We start from the raw sequence: 8,677 nt of genomic DNA, 5'->3' as shown, positions 1-8,677 counted from the left end.
TTTTGCCTCCCACCATGATTCTGAGGCCTCCCCAGCCATATGGGACTGTTAAGTCCAATTAAACCTCTTTTTCTTCCCAGTCTCAGATATGTCTTTATCAGCAGCATGAAAACAAACTAATATAATTATAATGAACAAATCTGTGGAGAAACAAAGCAAGCTGATAACCTAACAGTCATCTCCAATTAACTTTTAGAAGAAAGCCTTTTTGTTACTAGGTACGACTTATGGTCTACAAATCATTATAAACTAAAACCAAGTAATAAGTACCCTAATTATAAGATTCTTAAAAGTAGTGCAGTTGTACTATTTTACCAATAGTTCTAAATTCTTTCCTTATTCTTATGTATGTCATCAAAGTTTACTTTAAATGATGAATTATGTCTTCCATAGGCTGGGGAAAGTTTATGATTTGGTGCTTCAGAGGCTTTTAATTCTCTCTAACAGTATCAATAAATGAGGAGTGATAGCTATTGTTGAGAATGTTATTCATTACCATATATTGTGTTTCCTAGGTAACCTTGGAGCTCTATATGATTTAGTATGAGGAGAAGCTAGGTTTTTTCCTAAGCAAATGGTTAAATTTTGTTTTTATAAATACTGACTTTGTAACTGGTCATGTGTCTCTTTTTATAAAGTCTGATTAAAAATCATGAACCAACATAGAATCTACTGGTAGCAAGTGTGGAGGTTTTTTATGGTGTGCTTTGTGGGATTCATTTTTATCATATCTCAATTTTTATGTCTTCGCCAATTTTGTCATTATTATTTTTTATCCACTTTAACTTATATTATCTTCTTATAACATTCTTCCTTTGAAACAACTTTCAGTCCTTTCTGGAACATTAGTGGAATCCAAAAGTGAAAAATAAAGGACAGAGTGAACTGTGAACCTCAATTATTTTTAAATTAGAACTAGTGAAACTAAATTGCTTTAGGTAAAATACCTTCAAGAGTTTTCCATGTCTGATTATATATCTGCAGAGCATTCCTATGCATTTTTGAAAACTAATCATTTAACAAATACTTAATGAACTACAACAATGAGAAATCTCTCCAAAGCTGTGGAGGAAGGCTGGGTTTGGGAAACAAAAAATATGTTTCCTATCCTCCAAGAGTCTACAGTTTATGTGACAAGTTAATTATTCATAAAATAGTTAGAAAATGTAGCATAGTATGTACTTGACTGTTAAATTGTATGGAAATTAAGAAGATAAATTAACCATGGGCTAAACCTGTTGGAGAAGGTTTTCTGGTCCTTTTTTAATGGGCAAGTTTTGCTTTAAGCAGTGTTTCCCAGAGAATAAAATGTCCTAATGGAGACATACCAAGGTTTTTGTATTTTAGGTGGTACAAAGAAAAGCTTAAAAATTTAAAGCTATACATTTATTTTAAATCTTTAAAATATAATAAAATTAGCCATACAAATATATGATTTCTTAGATAATATTTCTTAAGAGGAGGCTAAAGTAGATAACTAAATTTTAAATACTGTGATTATTCACAAAAAACTACACAAAAACCCCACAAAACTATAGAGGATATGCAAATAACAAAATCTGTGGAGAAACATTTGAGTGTCTGCAGTTTAGAAAATTTAAAGAGAGTAGAGAATGCAAGAGATTCCAGGAGAGAGAAAGAATATTGCCGAGGACATGAATGGAGAATAAACATGTAGGATAAACATGTACTGTTTGTGTGAGAGTGAGGACCAGATTTTGTCTGACCCATAAGGCATGCTGGAAACAGAGGGAAAGAAGCTTGGAGGATGGAGTTCTACATAAATGTCTTAGAGTATAGAAGCCATGGAATACAAGAAGTAATTGAAAGGATATAAACAGAGTCAGAGGAGGGAAAATAAAATTATTAGTTACTGAGTACTTTCCATGTCCTGTCACCATTCTAGGCAATTCGCCCACATCATCTAATTTAATTAATCAAACAATCCTATGGAGTAGGGACTAATATTATCTCCCATTTTCTGCATTAATGAATTCAAGCACAGAGAAATTAATTAACTTCTCAAAGATTGTAAACAAGGAAGTGGGAGAGGCAAGATTCAAACTCATATGTGCCTTGCTCAACAGCCTGCTTCCTTTCTATTATTCTTTGAATGATCATGGAGATAATAGTATATAGAATGGATTGCAGGAGGGGGCAAAACAGGAGGTGAAGATCTCTTTTAGAGAATAGACCATTACATTTGAGGTAATTAGAGCCTGGATTGGGACAATGACTGTAAGAATGAAGATAGAGGGTAGTTTCCAAAAAAATATTTTTCTCAAAGAGCTCTTAAAACTGTAATCAGTAAAATGAAAGAGGAAATGAATTTTCATGAATAGGAATAAATAAATCTTTCAAGGGGTTCATTTTTTGCATATTTTCCATTAAGACTTTTTTTGAGTCATATGATGAAGTATATCTTCTTTCAGTGAGAAAAACATACTTTGTAGCTGGAAGAGAGGTTCTTTTTTCTGAACCCAGAGGCTTGTTTTGGAGACAAGTTTACCACTTGGCCAGTTCTTGAGGGCCCCTGTGAAGAATCTATAGTCTTGACAAGGAAAATAATTCACATAATATAAATTTTTAATGAATTGTGTTTCAGAAAATTTTCATAAGATTTTATTCAGCCAAATAACTGGCCATTTGGGTCAATGTACTGTGTATTAACCAGAAAAATGAGATTTCAATAAATTCTAGGTGATCTCTTTGATGCCCATTTAGTCAAAGCCATAAACAATGAGCAAGAGGCCAAGGAATGAGGCAAAGAATGGGATCTCTTGTCTCAGTTTCACACTTCAGGCATTGTGCTATGAGACTTATTAACTTTCATATGTGTCACCAGGATTGATCATTGGGAAAACAGTGGAATAGATGAAGACTATATTTGCACCCTATCTTCCTTTACTAGCCTTTTTGTTCAGCATTCTTCTCAAGGATATGGTATGCTTCCAGACCCTCTGGGTTCCTGTTCTTACAAAATAAAGTGACCAGAGTAAGCTCTTCATACTAAAACAGAGAAAAGTATTTAGGAAGAGGGCACTACAAACACAGAAGATTAGATTCTAACTGTCTGCAATTTTAGGCACTGACAAGCAATGAAAGATTGTCCAAATCAGCATTCCTCAAATAAGTAAACTTTTTGGTCTCAGAGCAATTTACACTCTTAAAAATTATTTAGGATCTCAGAGAGCTTTTGTTTATGTGGGTTATATCTATTGATATTTACCATATTAGGCATTGATGTCAATTTTTAAAAAAACTTCATATATTTATTAAAATAATAAATTTGTTACACGTTAATAAAAATAACTTATTTTATAAAATATAACAAATTTACTAAAATAAAAGAAGAGTGACATTGTTTTACATTTTTGCTAACTTCTTTAATCTCTGGCTGAACAGAAAATAGTTGGATTCTCATATCTTGTTTTGCATTCATTCTGTTGTAATACGTTGTTTTAGTTGTAATGTTGGGAATAATCTGGCCTCACATGGGTAAGTGGATAAAAAAAAGGGAGGAGTGTTTTAATAGCCTTTTTCAGAAAAACGTACAAATTTTTCTTTCATACCACACCAAAATTAGATAAGTAGTAGCTTTTTACAGGAAAATAGCAATGTGGATTCTGAAAACATACTGATGAACATTTTCTACTCTATTTCAATATAATTCATTTGTCTATATTGTACGTTGAATGATCCCTTAAGTGTGCATTATTGATAACAACATGCTTTGGTCTTTTGGAGAATATTGGTTCACTGAGTTATGCAAATGTTGACAAAGTTTACCATACAGTATCACAAATACATCACATTTGTTACTATCACTACTAATCTCAACAGAAAACTGTTCATTTTATGAGATGAGCATCATTCTGATACCAAAATCTGGCAGAGACACTGTATTTTGTTGTTGTTGTTACAACAAAAAAAATTTCAGGCCAATATCCCTGTTGAACATTGATGCAAAAAACCTCAATAAAATACTGGCAAACCAATTCCAGCAGCACATCAAAAAGCTTGTCCACCATGATCAAGTAGCCTTCATCCTTGGGATGCAAGGCTGTTTCAACATACCCAAATCAATAAACGTAATCCATCACATAAACAGAACCAATGACAAAAACCACATGATTATCTCAATAGATGCAGAAAAGGTCTTCGATAAAATTCAACACCCCTTCATGCTAAAAACTCTGAATAAATTAGTTATTGATGGAACACATCTAAAAATAATAAGAGCTATTTATGACAAACCCACAGCAAATATCATACTAAATGGGCAAAAACTGGAAGCATTTTTCTTGAAAACCGGCACAAGACAAGGATGCCCTCTCTCACCACTCCTGTTCAACATAGTATTGGAAGTTCTGGCCAGGGTAGTCATGCAAGAGAAATAAATAAAGGTTATCCAAATAGGAAGAGAGGATGTCAAATTGTCTGTTTGCAGATGACATGATTGTGTATTTAGAAAACTCCATCATCTCAGCCAAAATCTCCTTAAGCTGCTAAGCAACTTCAGCAAACTTTCAGGATACAAAATTAATGTGCAAATACAACAAGCATTCCCATACACCAATAATAGACAAATAGCCAAATCATGAGTAAACTCCCACTCACAATTGCTGCAAAAAGAATAAAATACCTAGGAATGCAACTTACAAGGGATGTGAATGACCTCTTCAAGGAGAACTACAAACCACTGCTCAAAGAAATGAGAGGACACAAACAAATGGAAAAACATTACATATTCATGGATAGGAAAAATCAATATCATGAAAATGGCCATACCGCCCAAACTAATTTATAGATTCAATGACATTCCCATCAAGCTACCATTGACTTTCATCTCAGAATTAGAAAAAACAACTTTAAATTTCCTAAGGAACCAAAAAAGAGCCCATTTAGCCAGGACAATTCTAAGCAAAAAGAACAAAGCTAGAGGCATCATACTACCTGACTTCAAACTATACTACAAAGCTACAGTAACCAAAACAGCAGTTACCGATGCCAAAACAAATATATAGACAAATGGAATAGAACAGAGGCCTCAGAAGTAATGCCACACATCTACAATCATCTGATCTTCAACAAACCTGACAAAAACAAACCATGGGGACAGGATTCCCTATTTAATAAATGATGTTGGGAAAACTGGCTAGTCATATGCAGAAAACTGAAACTGGACCCTTCCTTATACCTTATACAAAAATTAACTCAAGATGGATTAAAGACCTCAATGTAAAACCTAAAACCATAATGCCCCTAGAAGAAAACCTAGGCAATACTTTTCAGGATATAGGCATGGGCAAAAACTTCATGACTAAAACACCAAAAGCAATGACAACAAAAGCCAAAACTGACAAATGGGATCTAATTAAATTAAAGAGCTTCTGCACGGCAAAAGAAACTCTCTTCAGAGTGAACAAGCAACCTACAGAATGGGAGAAAATTTTTGCAATCTATCCATCTGACAAAGTGGTAATAACCATAATCTACAGGGAACTTAAACAAATTTACAAGAAAAAAACAACCCCACCAAAATTTGGGTGAAAGATATGAACAGATACTTCTCAAAAGAAGACATTTATTTGGCCAACAAACATATGAAAAAAAGCTCATCATCACTGGTCATTAGAGAAATGAAAATGAAAACCACAATGAGATACCTTCTCATGCCAGTTAGAATGGTGATCATTAAAAAGTCAGGAAACAATACATGTTGGAGAGGATGTGGAGAAATAGGAATGCTTTTACACTGTTGGTGGGAGTGCAAATTACTTCAACCATTGTGGAACTAATTTGTGTGGAGATTCCTCAAGGATCTAGAACCAGAAATACCATTTGAACCAGCAATCCCATTACTGAGTATATACCCAAAGGATTATAAATCATTCTACAATAAAGATACATGCACACATATGTTTATTGCAGCACTATTCACAATAGCAAAGACTTAACCCAAATGCCCATCAATGATAGACGAGATAAAGAAAATGTGGCACATATACACCATGGAATACTATGCAACTATAAAAAAGGATGAGTTCATGTCCTTTGCAGGGACATAGATGAAGCAGGAAACCATCATTCTCAGCAAACTAAAATAGGAACAGAAAACCAAACACCACATATTCTCACTCATAAGTGGGGGTTGAACAATGAGAACACACGGACACAGGGAGGGGAGCATCACACACCGGGGCCTGTCAGGGGGTGGGGGGCTAAGAGAAGGCTAGCATTAGGAGAAATACCTAATGTAATTGACAGGTTAATGGGTGCAGCAAACCACCATGGCACATGTATACCTATGGAACAAACCTGTACATTCTACACATGTATACCAGAACTTAAAGTATAATTTAAAAAAAAGAAAAAAGCAAGAGCTACACAAAGTAAAAAAGAGACGTATTCCATACTATCCAAAGCAATCTAAAGATTCAGTGTAATCCCTATGAAAACACCAATGACATTCTTCACAGAAATAGAAAAAAAAAATCCTAAAATTCATATGAAACCCCCAAAGACCCCAAAGAGTTAAAATAAAAAATTCTAGGCCCAAAGAACAAAGTTAACAGCATTACACTCCTTGTTTTCACAATGTATTACAAAGCTATAATAATCAAAATAGCATGGCAGTGGTATAATAAAGAAACACAGAACAATAAAACAAAATAGAGAACCCAGAAATAAATCCATGCATTTACAGTTAACCCAATTTTGACAAAGGTGCCAGTAATATACACTGGGGAAAGAATAGTCTCTTCAATGAATGTTACTAGGAAAACTGGATATCCATATGCAGAAGAATGATGCTAGACCCCTATCTCTTGCCATATACAAAAATAAAATCAAAATATACTACAAACATAAATCTAAGACCGGAAACTATAAGACTACTAGAAGAAAACAGTGGGAAAACTCTCAAGGAAACTTTCCAGGACAATGGTCAGAGCAAAGATTTCTTGAGTAAAACCTAAAAAACACAGGCAACCAAAGCAAACATGCACAAATGGGATAATATCAAGGTAAAAAGCTTCTGCTCGGCAATGGAAACAATCAACCAAATGAAGAGACAACACAGAGAATCAGATAAAGTATTTGCCAACTATCCATCTAACAATAAAAATATATAAGAAGCTCAAACAACTCAATAGGAGAAAAAAAACACAAATAATCAGATTTTTAAAATGCGCAAAAGACCTGAGTAGACATTTCTCTAAAGAAAACATACACATGGCAAACAGGTGTATGAGAAAATGTTCAACATCACTAATTGTCAGAGAAATGCAAATCAAAACTACACTATCATCTCATTACACTTAAAATTACTTTTATCCAAAAGACAGGCAAATAAAAAATGCTGGCCAGGACGTGGAGAAAGAGGATTGTTCATACTCTGTTGGTGGGAATGTAAATTAGTACAGCCACAATGGAAAACAGCACGGAGGTTCTTCAAAAACTAAAAACAGAATTATCACATTATCCAACAATCCCACTGCTGGGTATATATCCAAAAGAAAGGAAACAAGTATATCAAAGAGATATGTGCACTCCCATGTTCATTGCAGCACTATTCACAATAGCAATATATAGAATCAACCTAAATGTCCATCAACAGATGAATGGGAGGGGAGGGCAAGGTGGCCAACCAGACACAACCACATGGAACAGCTCCTATGAAGGGACCCAGACGACTGGCGTGTTGCCAACAGATCTTCAGAGAGAAGGCACTGAGAGTGGACAGAGGGAAGATACAGAAGCTGGGTTGAAGGGGGAGAAAGTTGGGAACTCTAGGCAGGACAACATTACATCTGGACTCATCGCTGCCCCCACAGGGCTCCAAGAGAACCAATGAGTTGAACTGGAAAGGAGCAACCCGCTCTCGCCACAAGCTTTTGGAACCCCTCACCATGGACAATCTAGTTGGCAAGGAGAGTTGCTTAGAGAAGTGGTGGAGCAGCAAGCCAGCTGAATGTGCAGCAGCACAGAAGATTTGGTGTGGGAGCGTCTGTAGCTGAGCACAGCCAAGGATGACCATCCCCCTAAGCTCAAGTTGCTCCCATAGGAGAGTTTAGCCCTATGAGAACTGTCATCCTGAACTCTGAAGGGCAGTCTTGCCAGTCAGGTGGGGCCAGTCCGACCTGAGCACCCATTGGTCATCTGACCTTTCTCTGGCCTCCAGCCTACCCACACTTTCTTGCAGGGCAGCCTGGGGTGCCCTGGAAGCCACACCATAGCTTCTGTGATGGCAGACCATGACTGAAAGGCGGAGAGTCCCTAAGGCCAAGCACCAGCCCAAGTGCTCTCTCTGTTTACTGCAGCCTTCACGGGAACCACTGGCAACTCCCCACGTCGCTTTGCTGGTGCGTGTCTGTTGGGGCCTGTTTTGCTTTCCTTGCCCCGCCAGCTCATAGGAGTGCAGTCCTTCCCCACTCACCCCTCTGACTGCCAATGCTCGAGGAGCCTTGGTGGGCACAGAGCCTACCAGCCCTGCCCCGATCAGTGCCTCACTCTTGCACTAACAGGGGGCAGAGAACAGCAGATCCTCCCCCACCTCCCCCAAGCGAATACTGCTGCTTGTGAGGCACAGAGAAGGCACCCAGACTTGTGCCTGCCAGTACCCCACCTCACAGAAAACACCACCTCCAGCACCTAGTCACCTGCACACAGTCGC

Source organism: Pongo abelii, chromosome X (genome assembly GCF_028885655.2).
Source record: "Pongo abelii isolate AG06213 chromosome X, NHGRI_mPonAbe1-v2.0_pri, whole genome shotgun sequence".
Taxonomy (NCBI): Eukaryota; Metazoa; Chordata; class Mammalia; order Primates; family Hominidae; genus Pongo; species Pongo abelii.
Note: the sequence above shows the minus strand (reverse complement) of the source record.